Genomic DNA, 16,530 nt, shown 5'->3' with positions numbered 1-16,530 from the left:
GTTCCGATTAGACCTAGGGTTAGGGTTATGTTGAGGGCTAGGGTTAGAGAGACAGTTAGGGTCACGATTGGACCTAGGTTTGGGTTATGTTGAGGGCTAGGGTTAGAGATCTCGTTAGGGTTACGATTGGACCTAGGGTTAGGGTTATGTTGAGGGCTAGGGTTATAGATCCGGTTACGGTTACGATTGGACCTAGGGTTAGGCTTATGTTGAGGGCTGGGGTTAGAGATCCGGTTAGGGTTAAGATTGGACCTAGGGTTAGGGTTATGTTGAGGGCTAGGGTTAGAGATCCGGGTAGGGTTACGATTGGACCTAGGGTTAGGGTTATGTTGAGGGCTAGGGTTAGAGATCCGGTTACGGTTACGATTGGACCTAGGGTTAGTGTTATGTTGAGGGCTAGGTTTAGAGTTCCGGTTAGGGTTACGATTGGACCTAGGGTTAGGGTTATGTTGAGGGCTAGGGTTAGAGATCCGGTTAGGGTTACGATTGGACCTAGGGTTAGGGTTATGTTGAGGGCTAGGGTTAGAGATCCGGTTAGGGTTACGATTGCACCTAGGGTTATGGTTATGTTGAGGGCTAGGGTTAGAGATCCGGGTAGGGTTACGATTGCACCTAGGGTTAGGGTTATGTTGAGGGCTAGGGTTAGAGATCCGGTAAGGGTTACGATTGGACCTAGCGTTAGGGTTATGTTGAGGGCTAGGGTTAGAGAGACGGTTAGGGTTACGATTGGACCTAGGGTTAGGGTTATGTGAGGGCAGGGTTAGAGATCCGGTTAGGGTCATGTTGGACCTAGGGTTAGGGTTATGTTGAGTGCTAGGGTTAGAGATCCGGTTAGGGTTACAATTGGACCTAGGGTTAGGGTTATGTTGAGGGCTAGGGTTAGAGATCCGGTTAGGGTTACGATGGGACCTAGGGTTAGGGTTATGTTGAGGGCTAGGGTTAGAGATCCGGGTAGGGTTACGATTGAAACTAGGGTTAGGGTTATGTTGAGGGCTAGGGTTAGAGATCCGGTTACGGTTACAATTGGACCTAGGTTTAGTGTTATGTTGAGGGCTAGGGTTAGAGATCCGGTTACGGTTACGATTGCACCTAGGGTTAGGGTTATGTTGACGGCTAGGGTTAGAGATCCGGTTAGGGTCACGATTGGACCTTGGGTTAGGGTTATCTTGAGGGCTAGGGTTAGAGATCCGATTAGGGTCACGATTGGACCTAGGGTTAGGGTTATGTTGAGGGCTAGGGTTAGAGATCCGGTTAGGGTCACGATTGCACCTTGGGTTAGGGTTATATTGAGGGCTAGGGTTAGAGATCCGGTTAGGGTTACGATTGCACCTAGGGTTATGGTTATGTTGAGGGCTAGGGTTCGAGATCCGGGTAGGGTTACGATTGCACCTAGGGTTAGGGTTATGTTGAGTGCTAGGGTTAGAGATCCGGTTAGGGACACGATTGGACCTAGGGTTAGGGTTATGTTGAGGGCTAGGGTTAGAGATCCGGTTAGGGTTACGATTGGACCTAGGGTTAGGGTTATGTTGAGGGCTAGGGTTAGAGATCCGGGTAGGGTTTCGATTGGACCTAGGGTTAGGGTTATGTTGAGGGCTAGGGTTAGAGATCCGGTTACGGTTACAATTGGACCTAGGGTTAGTGTTATGTTGAGGGCTAGGGTTAGAGATCCGGTTACGGTTACGATTGCACCTAGGGTTAGGGTTATGTTGAGGGCTAGGGTTAGAGATCCGGTTACGGTTACGATAGGACCTAGGGTTAGGGTTATGTTGAGGGCTAGGGTTATAGATCCGGTTACGGTTACGATTGGACCTAGGGTTAGGCTTATGTTGAAGGCTAGGGTTAGAGATCCGGTTAGGGTTAAGATTGGACCTAGGGTTAGGGTTATGTTGAGGGCTAGGGTTAGAGATCCGAGTAGGGTTACGATTGCACCTAGGGTTATGGTTATGTTGAGGGCTAGGGTTAGAGATCCGGGTAGGGTTACGATTGCACCTAGGGTTAGGGTTATGTTGAGGGCTAGGGTTAGAGATCCGGTTAGGGACACGATTGGACCTAGGGTTAGGGTTATGTTGAGGGCAGGGTTAGAGATCTGGTTAGGGTCACGATTGGACCTAGGGTTAGGGTTATGTTGAGGGCTAGGTTTAGAGATCCGGTTAGGGTTACCATTGGACCTAGGGTTAGGGTTATGTTGAGGGCTAGGGTTAGAGATCCGGTTAGGGTTACGATTGGACCTAGGTTAGGGTTATGTTGAGGGCTAGGGTTAGAGAGAGGGTTAGGGTTCCGATTAGACCTAGGGTTAGGGTTATGTTGAGGGCTAGGGTTAGAGAGACAGTTAGGGTCACGATTGGACCTAGGTTTGGGTTATGTTGAGGGCTAGGGTTAGAGATCTCGTTAGGGTTACGATTGGACCTAGGGTTAGGGTTATGTTGAGGGCTAGGGTTATAGATCCGGTTACGGTTACGATTGGACCTAGGGTTAGGCTTATGTTGAGGGCTAGGGTTAGAGATCCGGTTAGGGTTAAGATTGGACCTAGGGTTAGGGTTATGTTGAGGGCTAAGGTTAGAGATCCGTGTAGGGTTACGATTGGACCTAGGGTTAGGGTTATGTTGAGGGCTAGGGTTAGAGATCCGGTTAGGGTTACGATTGGACCTAGGGTTAGGGTTATGTTGAGGGCTAGGGTTAGAGATCCGGTAAGGGTCACGACTGCACCTTGGGTTAAGGTTATGTTGAGGGCTAGGGTTAGAGATCCGGTTAGGGTTACGATTGCACCTAGGGTTATGGTTATGTTGAGGGCTAGGGTTCGAGATCCGGGTAGGGTTACGATTGCACCTAGGGTTAGGGTTATGTTGAGTGCTAGGGTTAGAGATCCGGTTAGGGACACGATTGGACCTAGGGTTAGGGTTATGTTGAGGGCTAGGGTTAGAGATCCGGTTAGGGTTACGATTGGACCTAGGGTTAGGGTTATGTTGAGGGCTAGGGTTAGAGATCCGGGTAGGGTTTCGATTGGACCTAGGGTTAGGGTTATGTTGAGGGCTAGGGTTAGAGATCCGGTTATGGTTACAATTGGACCTAGGGTTAGTGTTATGTTGAGGGCTAGGGTTAGAGATCCGGTTACGGTTACGATTGCACCTAGGGTTAGGGTTATGTTGAGGGCTAGGGTTAGAGATCCGGTTACGGTTACGATTGGACCTAGGGTTAGGGTTATGTTGAGGGCTAGGGTTATAGATCCGGTTACGGTTACGATTGGACGTAGGGTTAGGCTTATGTTGAAGGCTAGGGTTAGAGATCCGGTTAGGGTTAAGATTGGACCTAGGGTTAGGGTTATGTTGAGGGCTAGGGTTAGAGATCCGGGTAGGGTTACGATTGCACCTAGGGTTATGGTTATGTTGAGGGCTAGGGTTAGAGATCCGGGTAGTGTCACGATTGCACCTAGGGTTAGGGTTATGTTGAGGGCTAGGGTTAGAGATCCGGTTAGGGACACGATTGGACCTAGGGTTAGGGTTATGTTGAGGGCAGGGTTAGAGATCAGGTTAGGGTCACGATTGGACCTAGGGTTAGGGTTATGTTGAGGGCTAGGTTTAGAGATCCGGTTAGGGTTACCATTGGACCTAGGGTTAAGGTTATGTTGAGGGCTAGGGTTAGAGATCCGGTTAGGGTTACGATTGGACCTAGGTTAGGGTTATGTTGAGGGCTAGGGTTAGAGAGAGGGTTAGGGTTCCGATTAGACCTAGGGTTAGGGTTATGTTGAGGGCTAGGGTTAGAGAGACAGTTAGGGTCACGATTGGACCTAGGTTTGGGTTATGTTGAGGGCTAGGGTTAGAGATCTCATTAGGGTTACGATTGGACCTAGGGTTAGGGTTATGTTGAGGGCTAGGGTTCGAGATCCGGGTAGGGTCACGATTGCACCTTGGGTTAGGGTTATGTTGAGGGCTAGGGTTAGAGATCCGGTTAGGGTTACGATTGCACCTAGGGTTATGGTTATGTTGAGGGCTAGGGTTCGAGATCCGGGTAGGGTTACGATTGCACCTAGGGTTAGGGTTATGTTGAGGGCTAGAGTTAGAGATCCGGTTAGGGACACGATTGGACCTAGGGTTAGGGTTATGTTGAGGGCTAGGGTTAGAGATCCGGTTAGGGTTACGATTGGACCTAGGGTTAGGGTTATGTTGAGGGCTAGGGTTAGAGAGACGGTTATTGTTCCGATTGGACCTAGGGTTAGGGTTATGTTGAGGGCTAGGGTTAGAGATCCGGTTAGGGTTACGATTGGACCTAGGGTTAGGGTTATGTTGAGGGCTAGGGTTAGAGATCCGGGTAGGGTTTCGATTGGACCTAGGGTTAGGGTTATGTTGAGGGCTAGGGTTAGAGATCCGGTTGCGGTTACAATTGGACCTAGGGTTAGTGTTATGTTGAGGGCTAGGGTTAGAGATCCGGTTACGGTTACGATTGCACCTAGGGTTAGGGTTATGTTGAGGGCTAGGGTTAGAGATCCGGTTACGGTTACAATTGGACCTAGGGTTAGGGTTATGTTGAGGGCTAGGGTTATAGATCCGGTTACGGTTACGATTGGACCTAGGGTTAGGCTTATGTTGAGGGCTAGGGTTAGAGATCCGGTTAGGGTTAAGATTGGACCTAGGGTTAGGGTTATGTTGAGGGCTAGGGTTAGAGATCCGGGTAGGGTTACGATTGCACCTAGGGTTATGGTTATGTTGAGGGCTAGGGTTAGAGATCCGGGTAGGGTTACGATTGCACCTAGGGTTAGGGTTATGTTGAGGGCTAGGGTTAGAGATCCGGTTAGGGTTACGATTGGACCTAGGGTTAGGGTTCTGTTGAGGGCTAGGGTTAGAGAGACGGTTAGGGTTACGATTGGACCTAGGGTTAGGGTTATGTTGAGGGCTAGGATTAGAGATCCGGGTAGGGTTACGATTGGACCTAGGGTTAGGGTTCTGTTGAGGGCTAGGGTTAGAGAGACGGTTAGGGTTACGATTGCACCTTGGGTTAGGGTTATGTTGAGGGCTAGGGTTAGAGATCCGGGTAGGGTTACGATTGCACCTAGGGTTATGGTTATGTTGAGGGCTAGGGTTAGAGATCTGGGTAGGGTTACGATTGCACCTAGGGTTAGGGTTATGTTGAGGGCTAGGGTTAGAGATCCGGTTAGGGTCACGATTGGACCTAGGGTTACGGTTATGTTGAGGGCTAGGGTTAGAGATCCGGTTAGGGTTACGATTGGAACTAGGGTTAGGGTTATGTTGAGGGCTAGGGTTAGAGATCCGGTTAGGGTTACGATTGGACCTAGGGTTAAGGTTATGTTGAGGGCTAGGGTAAGAGATCCGGTTAGGGTTACGATTGGACCTAGGGTTAGGGTTATGTTGAGGGCTAGGGTTAGAGATCCAGTTAGGGTTACGATTGGACTTAGGGTTAGGGTTATGTTGAGGGCTAGGGTTAGAGAGACGGTTAGGGTCACGATTGGACCTAGGGTTAGGGTTATGTTGAGGGCAGGGTTAGAGATCCGGTTAGGGTCACGATTGGACCTAGGGTTAGGGTTATGTTGAGGGCTAGGGTTAGAGAACCGGTTAGGGTTACGATTGGACCTAGGGTTAGGGTAATGTTGAGGGCTAGGGTTAGAGATCCAGTTAGGGTTACGATTGGACCTAGGGTTAGGGTTATGTTGAGGGCTAGGGTTAGAGAGACGGTTAGGGTTCCGATTGGACCTAGGGTTAGGGTTATGTTGAGGGCTAGGGTTAGAGAGACGGTTAGGGTTCCGATTGGACCTAGGGTTAGGGTTATGTTGAGGGCTAGGGTTAGAGAGACGGTTAGGGTTCCGATTGGACCTAGGGTTAGGGTTATGTTGAGGGCTAGGGTTAGAGAGACGGTTAGGGTCACGATTGGACCTAGGGTTAGGGTTATGTTGAGGGCTAGGGTTAGAGATCCGGTTAGCGTCACGATTGGACCTAGGTTAGGGTTATGTTGAGGGCCAGGGTTAGAGATCCCGTTAGGGTTACGTTTGGACCTAGGGTTATGGTTATGTTGAGGGCTAGGGTTAGAGATCCGGTTACGGTTACGATTGGACCTAGGGTTAGGGTTATGTTGAGGTCTAGGGTTAGAGATCCGGTTAGGGTTACGATTGGACCTAGGGTTAGGGTTATGTTGAGGGCTAGGGTTAGAGATCCGGTTAGGGTTACGATTGGAACTAGGGTTAGGGTTATGTTGAGGGCTAGGGTTAGAGATCCGGTTAGGGTCACGATTGGACCTAGGGTTAGGGTTAGGTTGAGGGCCAGGGTTAGAGAGACGGTTAGGGTTACGATTGGAACTAGGGTTAGGGTTATGTTGAGGGCAGGGTTAGAGATCCGGTTAGGGTCACGATTGGACCTAGGGTTAGGGTTATGTTGAGGGCTAGGGTTAGAGATCCGGTTAGGGTTACCATTGGACCTAGGGTTAGGGTTATGTTGAGGGCTAGGGTTAGAGATCCGGTTAGGGTTACGATTGGACCTAGGGTTAGGGTTATGTTGAGGGCTAGGGTTAGAGAGACGGTTAGGGTTCCGATTGGACCTAGGGTTAGGGTTATGTTGAGGGCTAGGGTTAGAGAGACAGTTAGGGTCACGATTGGACCTAGGGTTAGGGTTATGTTGAGGGCTAGGGTTAGAGATCCTGTTAGGGTCACGATTGGACCTAGGTTAGGGTTATGTTGAGGGCTAGGGTTAGAGATCCCGTTAGGGTTACCATTGCACCTAGGGTTAGGGTTATGTTGAGGTCTAGGGTTAGAGATCCGTTTACGGTTACGATTGCACCTAGGGTTAGCGTTATGTTGAGGGCTAGGGTTAGACATCCGGTTAGGGTTAAGATTGGACCTAGGGTTAGGGTTATGTTGAGGGCTAGGGTTCGAGATCCGGGTAGGGTTACGATTGGACCTAGGGTTAGGGTTATGTTGAGGGCTAGGGTTAGAGATCCGGTTACGGTTACGATTGGACCTAGGATTAGGGTTATGTTGAGGGCTAGGTTTAGAGATCCGGTTAGGGATACGATTGGACCTAGGGTTAGGGTTATGTTGAGGGCTAGGGTTAGAGATACCGTTAGGGTTACGATTGGACCTAGGGTTAGGGTCATGTTGAGGTCTAGCGTTAGAGATCCAGTTAGGGTTACGATTGGACCTAGGGTTAGGGTTATGTTGAGGGCTAGGGTTAGAGATCCGGTTAGGGTTACGATTGGACCTAGGGTTAGGGTTATGTTGAGGGCTAGGGTTAGAGATCTCGGTAGGGTTACGATTGGATCCAGGGTTAGGGTTATGTTGAGGGCTAGGGTTAGAGATCCGGTTACAGTTACGATTGGACCTAGGGTTAGGGTTATGTTGAGGGCTAGGGTTAGAGATCCGGTTACAGTTACGATTGGAACTAGGGTTAGGGTTATGTTGAGGGCTAGGGTTAGAGATCCAGTTAGGGTCACGATTGGACCTAGGGTTAGGGTTATGTTGAGGGCTAGGGTTAGAGATATGGTTAGGGTCACGATTGGACCTAGGGTTAGGGTTATGTTGAGGGCTAGGGTTAGAGATCCGGTTAGGGTTACGATTGGACCTAGGGTTAGGGTTATGTTGAGGGCTAGGGTTAGAGATCCGGGTAGGGTTACGATTGGACCTAGGGTTAGGGTTATGTTGAGGGCTAGGGTTAGAGATCCGGTTAGGGTCACGATTGTACCTTGGGTTAAGGTTATGTTGAGGGCTAGGGTTAGAGATCCGGTTAGGGTCACGATTGGACCTAGGGTTAGGGTTATGTTGAGGGCTAGTGTTAGAGATCCGGTTAAGGTCACGTTTGGACCTAGGGTTAGGGTTATGTTGACGGCTAGGGTTAGAGATCCGGTTAGGGTTACGATTGGACCTAGGGTTAGGGTGATGTGGAGGGCTAGGGTTAGAGATCCGGTTAGGGTCACGATTGCACCTAGGGTTAGCGTTATGTTGAGGACTAGGTTTAGAGATTCGGTTAGGGTTACGATTGGACCTAGGGTTAGCGTTATGTTGAGCGCTAGGGATAGAGATCCGGTTAGGGTCACGATTGGACCTAGGGTTAGGGTTATGTTGAGGGCTAGGGTTAGAGAGACGGTTAGGGTCACGATTGGACCTAGGGTTAGGGTTATGTTGAGGGCTAGGGTTAGAGATCCGGTTAGGGTTACGATTGCACCTAGGGTTAGCGTTATGTTGAGGACTAGGTTTAGAGATTCGGTTAGGGTTACGATTGGACCTAGGGTTAGCGTTATGTTGAGCGCTAGGGATAGAGATCCGGTTAGGGTCACGATTGTACCTTGGGTTAGGGTTATGTTGAGGGCTAGGGTTAGAGATCCGGTTAGGGTTACCATTGGACCTAGGGTTAGGGTTATGTTGAGGGCTAGGGTTAGAGATCCGGTTAGGGTTACGATTGGACCTAGGGTTAGGGTTATGTTGAGGGCTAGGGTTAGAGATCCGGTTAGGGTTACGATTGGACCTAGGGTTAGGGTTATGTTGAGGGCTAGGGTTAGAGAGACGGTTAGGGTTCCGATTGGACCTAGGGTTAGGGTTATGTTGAGGGCTAGGGTTAGAGAGACGGTTAGGGTCACGATTGGACCTAGGGTTAGGGTTATGTTGAGGGCTAGGGTTAGAGATTCGGTTAGGGTCACGATTGGACCTAGGTTAGGGTTATGTTGAGGGCTAGGGTTAGAGATCCCGTTAGGGTTAACATTGGACCTAGGGTTAGGGTTATGTTGAGGGCTAGGGTTAGAGATCCGGTTACGGTTACGATTGCACCTAGGGTTAGGGTTATGTTGAGGGCTAGGGTTAGAGATCCGGTTAGGGTTAAGATTGGACCTAGTGTTAGGGTTATGTTGAGGGTAAGGGTTCGAGATCCGGGTAGGGTTACGATTGGACCTAGGGTTAGGGTTATGTTGAGGGCTAGGTTTAGTGATCCGGTTACGGTTATGATTGGACCTAGGGTTAGGGTTATGTTGAGGGCTAGGTTTAGAGATCCGGTTAGGGTTACGATTGGACCTAGGGTTAGGGTTATGTTGAGGGATAGGGTTAGAGATCCGGTTAGGGTTCCGATTGGACCTAGGGTTAGGATTATGTTGAGGGCTAGGGTTAGAGATCCGGTTAGGGTTACGATTGGACCTAGGGTTAGGGTTATGTTGAGGGCTAGGGTTAGAGAGACGGTTAGGGTTCCGATTGCACCTAGGGTTAGGGTTATGTTGAGGGCTAGGGTTAGAGATCCGGGTAGGGTTACGATTGCACCTAGGGTTAGGGTTATGTTGAGGGCTAGGGTTAGATCCGGTTACGGTCACGATTGCACCTTGGGTTAGGGTTATGTTGAGGGCTAGGGTTAGAGATCCGGTTAGGGTCACGATTGGACCTAGGGTTAGGGTTATGTTGAGGGCTAGGGTTAGAGATCCGGTTAGGGTCACGATTGCACCTTGGGTTAGGGTTATGTTGAGGGCTAGGGTTAGAGATCCGGTTAGGGTTACGATTGCACGTAGGGTTATGGTTATGTTGAGGGCTAGGGTTAGAGATTCGGATAGGGTTACGATTTGACCTAGGGTTAGGGTTATGTTGAGGGCAGGGTTAGAGATCCGGTTAGGGTCACGATTGGAGCTAGGGTTAGGGTTATATTGACGGCTAGGGTTAGAGATCCGGTTAGGGTTACGATTGGACATAGGGTTATGGTGATGTTGATGGCTAGGGTTAGAGATCCGGTTAGGGTTACGATTGGACCTAGGGTTAGGGTTATGTTGAGGGCCAGGGTTAGAGAGACGGTTAGGGTTACGATTGGAACTAGGGTTAGGGTTATGTTGAGGGCAGGGTTAGAGATCCGGTTAGGGTCACGATTGGACCTAGGGTTAGGGTTATGTTGAGGGCTAGGGTTAGAGATCCGGTTAGGGTTACCATTGGACCTAGGGTTAGGGTTATGTTGAGGGCTAGGGTTAGAGATCCGGTTAGGGTTACGATTGGACCTAGGGTTAGGGTTATGTTGAGGGCTAGGGTTAGAGAGACGGTTAGGGTTCCGATTGGACCTAGGGTTAGGGTTATGTTGAGGGCTAGGGTTAGAGAGACAGTTAGGGTCACGATTGGACCTAGGGTTAGGGTTATGTTGAGGGCTAGGGTTAGAGATCCTGTTAGGATCACGATTGGACCTAGGTTAGGGTTATGTTGAGGGCTAGGGTTAGAGATCCCGTTAGGGTTACCATTGCACCTAGGGGTAGGGTTATGTTGAGGTCTAGGGTTAGAGATCCGTTTACGGTTACGATTGCACCTAGGGTTAGCGTTATGTTGAGGGCTAGGGTTAGACATCCGGTTAGGGTTAAGATTGGACCTAGGGTTAGGGTTATGTTGAGGGCTAGGGTTCGAGATCCGGGTAGGGTTACGATTGGACCTAGGGTTAGGGTTATGTTGAGGGCTAGGGTTAGAGATCCGGTTACGGTTACGATTGGACCTAGGATTAGGGTTATGTTGAGGGCTAGGTTTAGAGATCCGGTTAGGGATACGATTGGACCTAGGGTTAGGGTTATGTTGAGGGCTAGGGTTAGAGATACCGTTAGGGTTACGATTGGACCTAGGGTTAGGGTCATGTTGAGGTCTAGCGTTAGAGATCCAGTTAGGGTTACGATTGGACCTAGGGTTAGGGTTATGTTGAGGGCTAGGGTTAGAGATCCGGTTAGGGTTACGATTGGACCTAGGGTTAGGGTTATGTTGAGGGCTAGGGTTAGAGATCTCGGTAGGGTTACGATTGGATCCAGGGTTAGGGTTATGTTGAGGGCTAGGGTTAGAGATCCGGTTACAGTTACGATTGGACCTAGGGTTAGGGTTATGTTGAGGGCTAGGGTTAGAGATCCGGTTACAGTTACGATTAGAACTAGGGTTAGGGTTATGTTGAGGGCTAGGGTTAGAGATCCAGTTAGGGTCACGATTGGACCTAGGGTTAGGGTTATGTTGAGGGCTAGGGTTAGAGATATGGTTAGGGTCACGATTGGACCTAGGGTTAGGGTTATGTTGAGGTCTAGGGTTAGAGATCCGGTTAGGGTTACGATTGGACCTAGGGTTAGGGTTATGTTGAGGGCTAGGGTTAGAGATCCGGGTAGGGTTACGATTGGACCTAGGGTTAGGGTTATGTTGAGGGCTAGGGTTAGAGATCCGGTTAGGGTCACGATTGTACCTTGGGTTAAGGTTATGTTGAGGGCTAGGGTTAGAGATCCGGTTAGGGTCACGATTGGACCTAGGGTTAGGGTTATGTTGAGGGCTAGTGTTAGAGATCCGGTTAAGGTCACGTTTGGACCTAGGGTTAGGGTTATGTTGACGGCTAGGGTTAGAGATCCGGTTAGGGTTACGATTGGACCTAGGGTTAGGGTGATGTGGAGGGCTAGGGTTAGAGATCCGGTTAGGGTCACGATTGCACCTAGGGTTAGCGTTATGTTGAGGACTAGGTTTAGAGATTCGGTTAGGGTTACGATTGGACCTAGGGTTAGCGTTATGTTGAGCGCTAGGGATAGAGATCCGGTTAGGGTCACGATTGGACCTAGGGTTAGGGTTATGTTGAGGGCTAGGGTTAGAGAGACGGTTAGGGTCACGATTGGACCTAGGGTTAGGGTTATGTTGAGGGCTAGGGTTAGAGATCCGGTTAGGGTTACGATTGCACCTAGGGTTAGCGTTATGTTGAGGACTAGGTTTAGAGATTCGGTTAGGGTTACGATTGGACCTAGGGTTAGCGTTATGTTGAGCGCTAGGGATAGAGATCCGGTTAGGGTCACGATTGTACCTTGGGTTAGGGTTATGTTGAGGGCTAGGGTTAGAGATCCGGTTAGGGTTACCATTGGACCTAGGGTTAGGGTTATGTTGAGGGCTAGGGTTAGAGATCCGGTTAGGGTTACGATTGGACCTAGGGTTAGGGTTATGTTGAGGGCTAGGGTTAGAGATCCGGTTAGGGTTACGATTGGACCTAGGGTTAGGGTTATGTTGAGGGCTAGGGTTAGAGAGACGGTTAGGGTTCCGATTGGACCTAGGGTTAGGGTTATGTTGAGGGCTAGGGTTAGAGAGACGGTTAGGGTCACGATTGGACCTAGGGTTAGGGTTATGTTGAGGGCTAGGGTTAGAGATCCGGTTAGGGTCACGATTGGACCTAGGTTAGGGTTATGTTGAGGGCTAGGGTTAGAGATCCCGTTAGGGTTAACATTGGACCTAGGGTTAGGGTTATGTTGAGGGCTAGGGTTAGAGATCCGGTTACGGTTACGATTGCACCTAGGGTTAGGGTTATGTTGAGGGCTAGGGTTAGAGATCCGGTTAGGGTTAAGATTGGACCTAGTGTTAGGGTTATGTTGAGGGTAAGGGTTCGAGATCCGGGTAGGGTTACGATTGGACCTAGGGTTAGGGTTATGTTGAGGGCTAGGGTTAGTGATCCGGTTACGGTTATGATTGGACCTAGGGTTAGGGTTATGTTGAGGGCTAGGTTTAGAGATCCGGTTAGGGTTACGATTGGACCTAGGGTTAGGGTTATGTTGAGGGATAGGGTTAGAGATCCGGTTAGGGTTCCGATTGGACCTAGGGTTAGGATTATGTTGAGGGCTAGGGTTAGAGATCCGGTTAGGGTTACGATTGGACCTAGGGTTAGGGTTATGTTGAGGGCTAGGGTTAGAGAGACGGTTAGGGTTCCGATTGCACCTAGGGTTAGGGTTATGTTGAGGGCTAGGGTTAGAGATCCGGGTAGGGTTACGATTGCACCTAGGGTTAGGGTTATGTTGAGGGCTAGGGTTAGATCCGGTTACGGTCACGATTGCACCTTGGGTTAGGGTTATGTTGAGGGCTAGGGTTAGAGATCCGGTTAGGGTCACGATTGGACCTAGGGTTAGGGTTATGTTGAGGGCTAGGGTTAGAGATCCGGTTAGGGTCACGATTGCACCTTGGGTTAGGGTTATGTTGAGGGCTAGGGTTAGAGATCCGGTTAGGGTTACGATTGCACGTAGGGTTATGGTTATGTTGAGGGCTAGGGTTAGAGATCCGGATAGGGTTACGATTTGACCTAGGGTTAGGGTTATGTTGAGGGCAGGGTTAGAGATCCGGTTAGGGTCACGATTGGAGCTAGGGTTAGGGTTATATTGACGGCTAGGGTTAGAGATCCGGTTAGGGTTACGATTGGACATAGGGTTATGGTGATGTTGATGGCTAGGGTTAGAGATCCGGTTAGGGTTACGATTGGACCTAGGGTTAGGGTTATGTTGAGGGCTAGGGTTAGAGATCCGGTTAGGGTTACGATTGGACCTAGGGTTAGGGTTATGTTGAGTGCTAGGGTTAGAGATCCGGTTAGGGTTACGATTGGAACTAGGGTTAGGGTTATGTTGAGGGCTAGGGTTAGAGATCCGGTTAGGGTTACGATGGGACCTAGGGTTAGGGTTATGTTGAGGGCTAGGGTTCGAGAGACGGTTAGGTTTACGATTGGACCTAGGGTTAGGGTTATGTTGAGGGCAGGGTTAGAGATCCGGTTAGGGTCACGATTGGACCTAGGGTTAGGGTTATGTTGAGGGCTAGGGTTAGAGATCCGGTTAGGGTTATGATTGCACCTAGGGTTAGGGTTATGTTGAGGGCTAGGGTTAGAGATCCGGGTAGGGTTACGATGGCACCTAGGGTTAGGGTTATGTTGACGGCTAGGGTTAGAGATCCGGTTAGGGTCACGATTGGACCTTGGGTTAGGGTTATCTTGGGGGCTAGGGTTAGAGATCCGGTTAGGGTCACGATTGGACCTAGGGTTAGGGTTATGTTGAGGGCTAGGGTTAGAGATCCGGTTAAGGTCACTATTGCACCTTGGGTTAGGGTTATGTTGAGGGCTAGGGTTAGAGATCCGGTTAGGGTTACGATTGCACCTAGGGTTATGGTTATGTTGAGGGCTAGGGTTCGAGATCCGGGTAGGGTTACGATTGCACCTAGGGTTAGGGTTATGTTGAGTGCTAGGGTTAGACATCCGGTTAGGGACACGATTGGACCTAGGGTTAGGGTTATGTTGAGGGCTAGGGTTAGAGATCCGGTTAGGGTTACGATTGGACCTAGGGTTAGGGTTATGTTGAGGGCTAGGGTTAGAGATCCGGGTAGGGTTTCGATTGGACCTAGGGTTAGGGTTATGTTGAGGGCTAGGATTAGAGATCCGGTTACGGTTACAATTGGACCTAGGGTTAGTGTTATGTTGAGGGCTAGGGTTAGAGATCCGGTTACGGTTACAATTGCACCTAGGGTTAGGGTTATGTTGAGGGCTAGGGTTAGAGATCCGGTTACGGTTACGATTGGACCTAGGGTTAGGGTTATGTTGAGCGCTAGGGTTATAGATCCGGTTACGGTTACGATTGGACCTAGGGTTAGGCTTATGTTGAAGGCTAGGGTTAGAGATCCGGTTAGGGTTAAGATTGGACCTAGGGTTAGGGTTATGTTGAGGGCTAGGGTTAGAGATCCGGGTAGGGTTACGATTGCACCTAGGGTTATGGTTATGTTGAGGGCTAGGGTTAGAGATCCGGGTAGGGTTACGATTGCACCTAGGGTTAGGGTTATGTTGAGGGCAGGGTTAGAGATCAGGTTAGGGTCACGATTGGACCTAGGGTTAGGGTTATGTTGAGGGCTAGGGTTAGAGATCCGGGTAGGGTTACGATTGCACCTAGGGTTAGGGTTATGTTGAGGGCTAGGGTTAGAGATCCGGTTAGGGTTACGATTGGACCTAGGTTAGGGTTATGTTGATGGCTAGGGTTAGAGAGAGGGTTAGGGTTCCGATTAGACCTAGGGTTAGGGTTATGTTGAGGGCTAGGGTTAGAGAGACAGTTAGGGTCACGATTGGACCTAGGTTTGGGTTATGTTGAGGGCTAGGGTTAGAGATCTCGTTAGGGTTACGATTGGACCTAGGGTTAGGGTTATGTTGAGGGCTAGGGTTATAGATCCGGTTACGGTTACGATTGGACCTAGGGTTAGGCTTATGTTGAGGGCTGGGGTTAGAGATCCGGTTAGGGTTAAGATTGGACCTAGGGTTAGGGTTATGTTGAGGGCTAGGGTTAGAGATCCGGGTAGGGTTACGATTGGACCTAGGGTTAGGGTTATGTTGAGGGCTAGGGTTAGAGATCCGGTTACGGTTACGATTGGACCTAGGGTTAGTGTTATGTTGAGGGCTAGGTTTAGAGTTCCGGTTAGGGTTACGATTGGACCTAGGGTTAGGGTTATGTTGAGGGCTAGGGTTAGAGATCCGGTTAGGGTTACGATTGGACCTAGGGTTAGGGTTATGTTGAGGGCTAGGGTTAGAGATCCGGTTAGGGTTACGATTGCACCTAGGGTTATGGTTATGTTGAGGGCTAGGGTTAGAGATCCGGGTAGGGTTACGATTGCACCTAGGGTGAGGGTTATGTTGAGGGCTAGGGTTAGAGATCCGGTAAGGTTTACGATTGGACCTAGCGTTAGGGTTATGTTGAGGGCTAGGGTTAGAGAGACGGTTAGGGTTACGATTGGACCTAGGGTTAGGGTTATGTTGAGGGCTAGGGTTAGAGAGACGGTTAGGGTTACGATTGGACCTAGGGTTAGGGTTATGTGAGGGCAGGGTTAGAGATCCGGTTAGGGTCACGATTGGACCTAGGGTTAGGGTTATGTTGAGTGCTAGGGTTAGAGATCCGGTTAGGGTTACAATTGGACCTAGGGTTAGGGTTATGTTGAGGGCTAGGGTTAGAGATCCGGTTAGGGTTACGATGGGACCTAGGGTTAGGGTTATGTTGAGGGCTAGGGTTAGAGATCCGGGTAGGGTTACGATTGAAACTAGGGTTAGGGTTATGTTGAGGGCTAGGGTTAGAGATCCGGTTACGGTTACAATTGGACCTAGGTTTAGTGTTATGTTGAGGGCTAGGGTTAGAGATCCGGTTACGGTTACGATTGCACCTAGGGTTAGGGTTATGTTGACGGCTAGGGTTAGAGATCCGGTTAGGGTCACGATTGGACCTTGGGTTAGGGTTATCTTGAGGGCTAGGGTTAGAGATCCGGTTAGGGTCACGATTGGACCTAGGGTTAGGGTTATGTTGAGGGCTAGGGTTAGAGATCCGGTTAGGGTCACGATTGCACCTTGGGTTAGGGTTATGTTGAGGGCTAGGGTTAGAGATCCGGTTAGGGTTACGATTGCACCTAGGGTTATGGTTATGTTGAGGGCTAGGGTTCGAGATCCGGGTAGGGTTACGATTGCACCTAGGGTTAGGGTTATGTTGAGTGCTAGGGTTAGAGATCCGGTTAGGGACACGATTGGACCTAGGGTTAGGGTTATGTTGAGGGCTAGGGTTAGAGATCCGGTTAGGGTTACGATTGGACCTAGGGTTAGGGTTATGTTGAGGGCTAGGGTTAGAGATCCGGGTAGGGTTTCGATTGGACCTAGGGTTAGGGTTATGTTGAGGGCTAGGGTTAGAGATCCGGTTACGGTTACAATTGGACCTAGGGTTAGTGTTATGTTGAGGGCTAGGGTTAGAGATCCGGTTACGGTTACGATTGCACCTAGGGTTAGGGTTATGTTGAGGGCTAGGGTTAGAGATCCGGTTACG

The sequence above is a fragment of the Miniopterus schreibersii genome, assembly GCF_964146895.1.
Source record: "Miniopterus schreibersii genome assembly, chromosome: 4".
Lineage (NCBI taxonomy): Eukaryota > Metazoa > Chordata > Mammalia > Chiroptera > Miniopteridae > Miniopterus > Miniopterus schreibersii.
Note: the sequence above shows the minus strand (reverse complement) of the source record.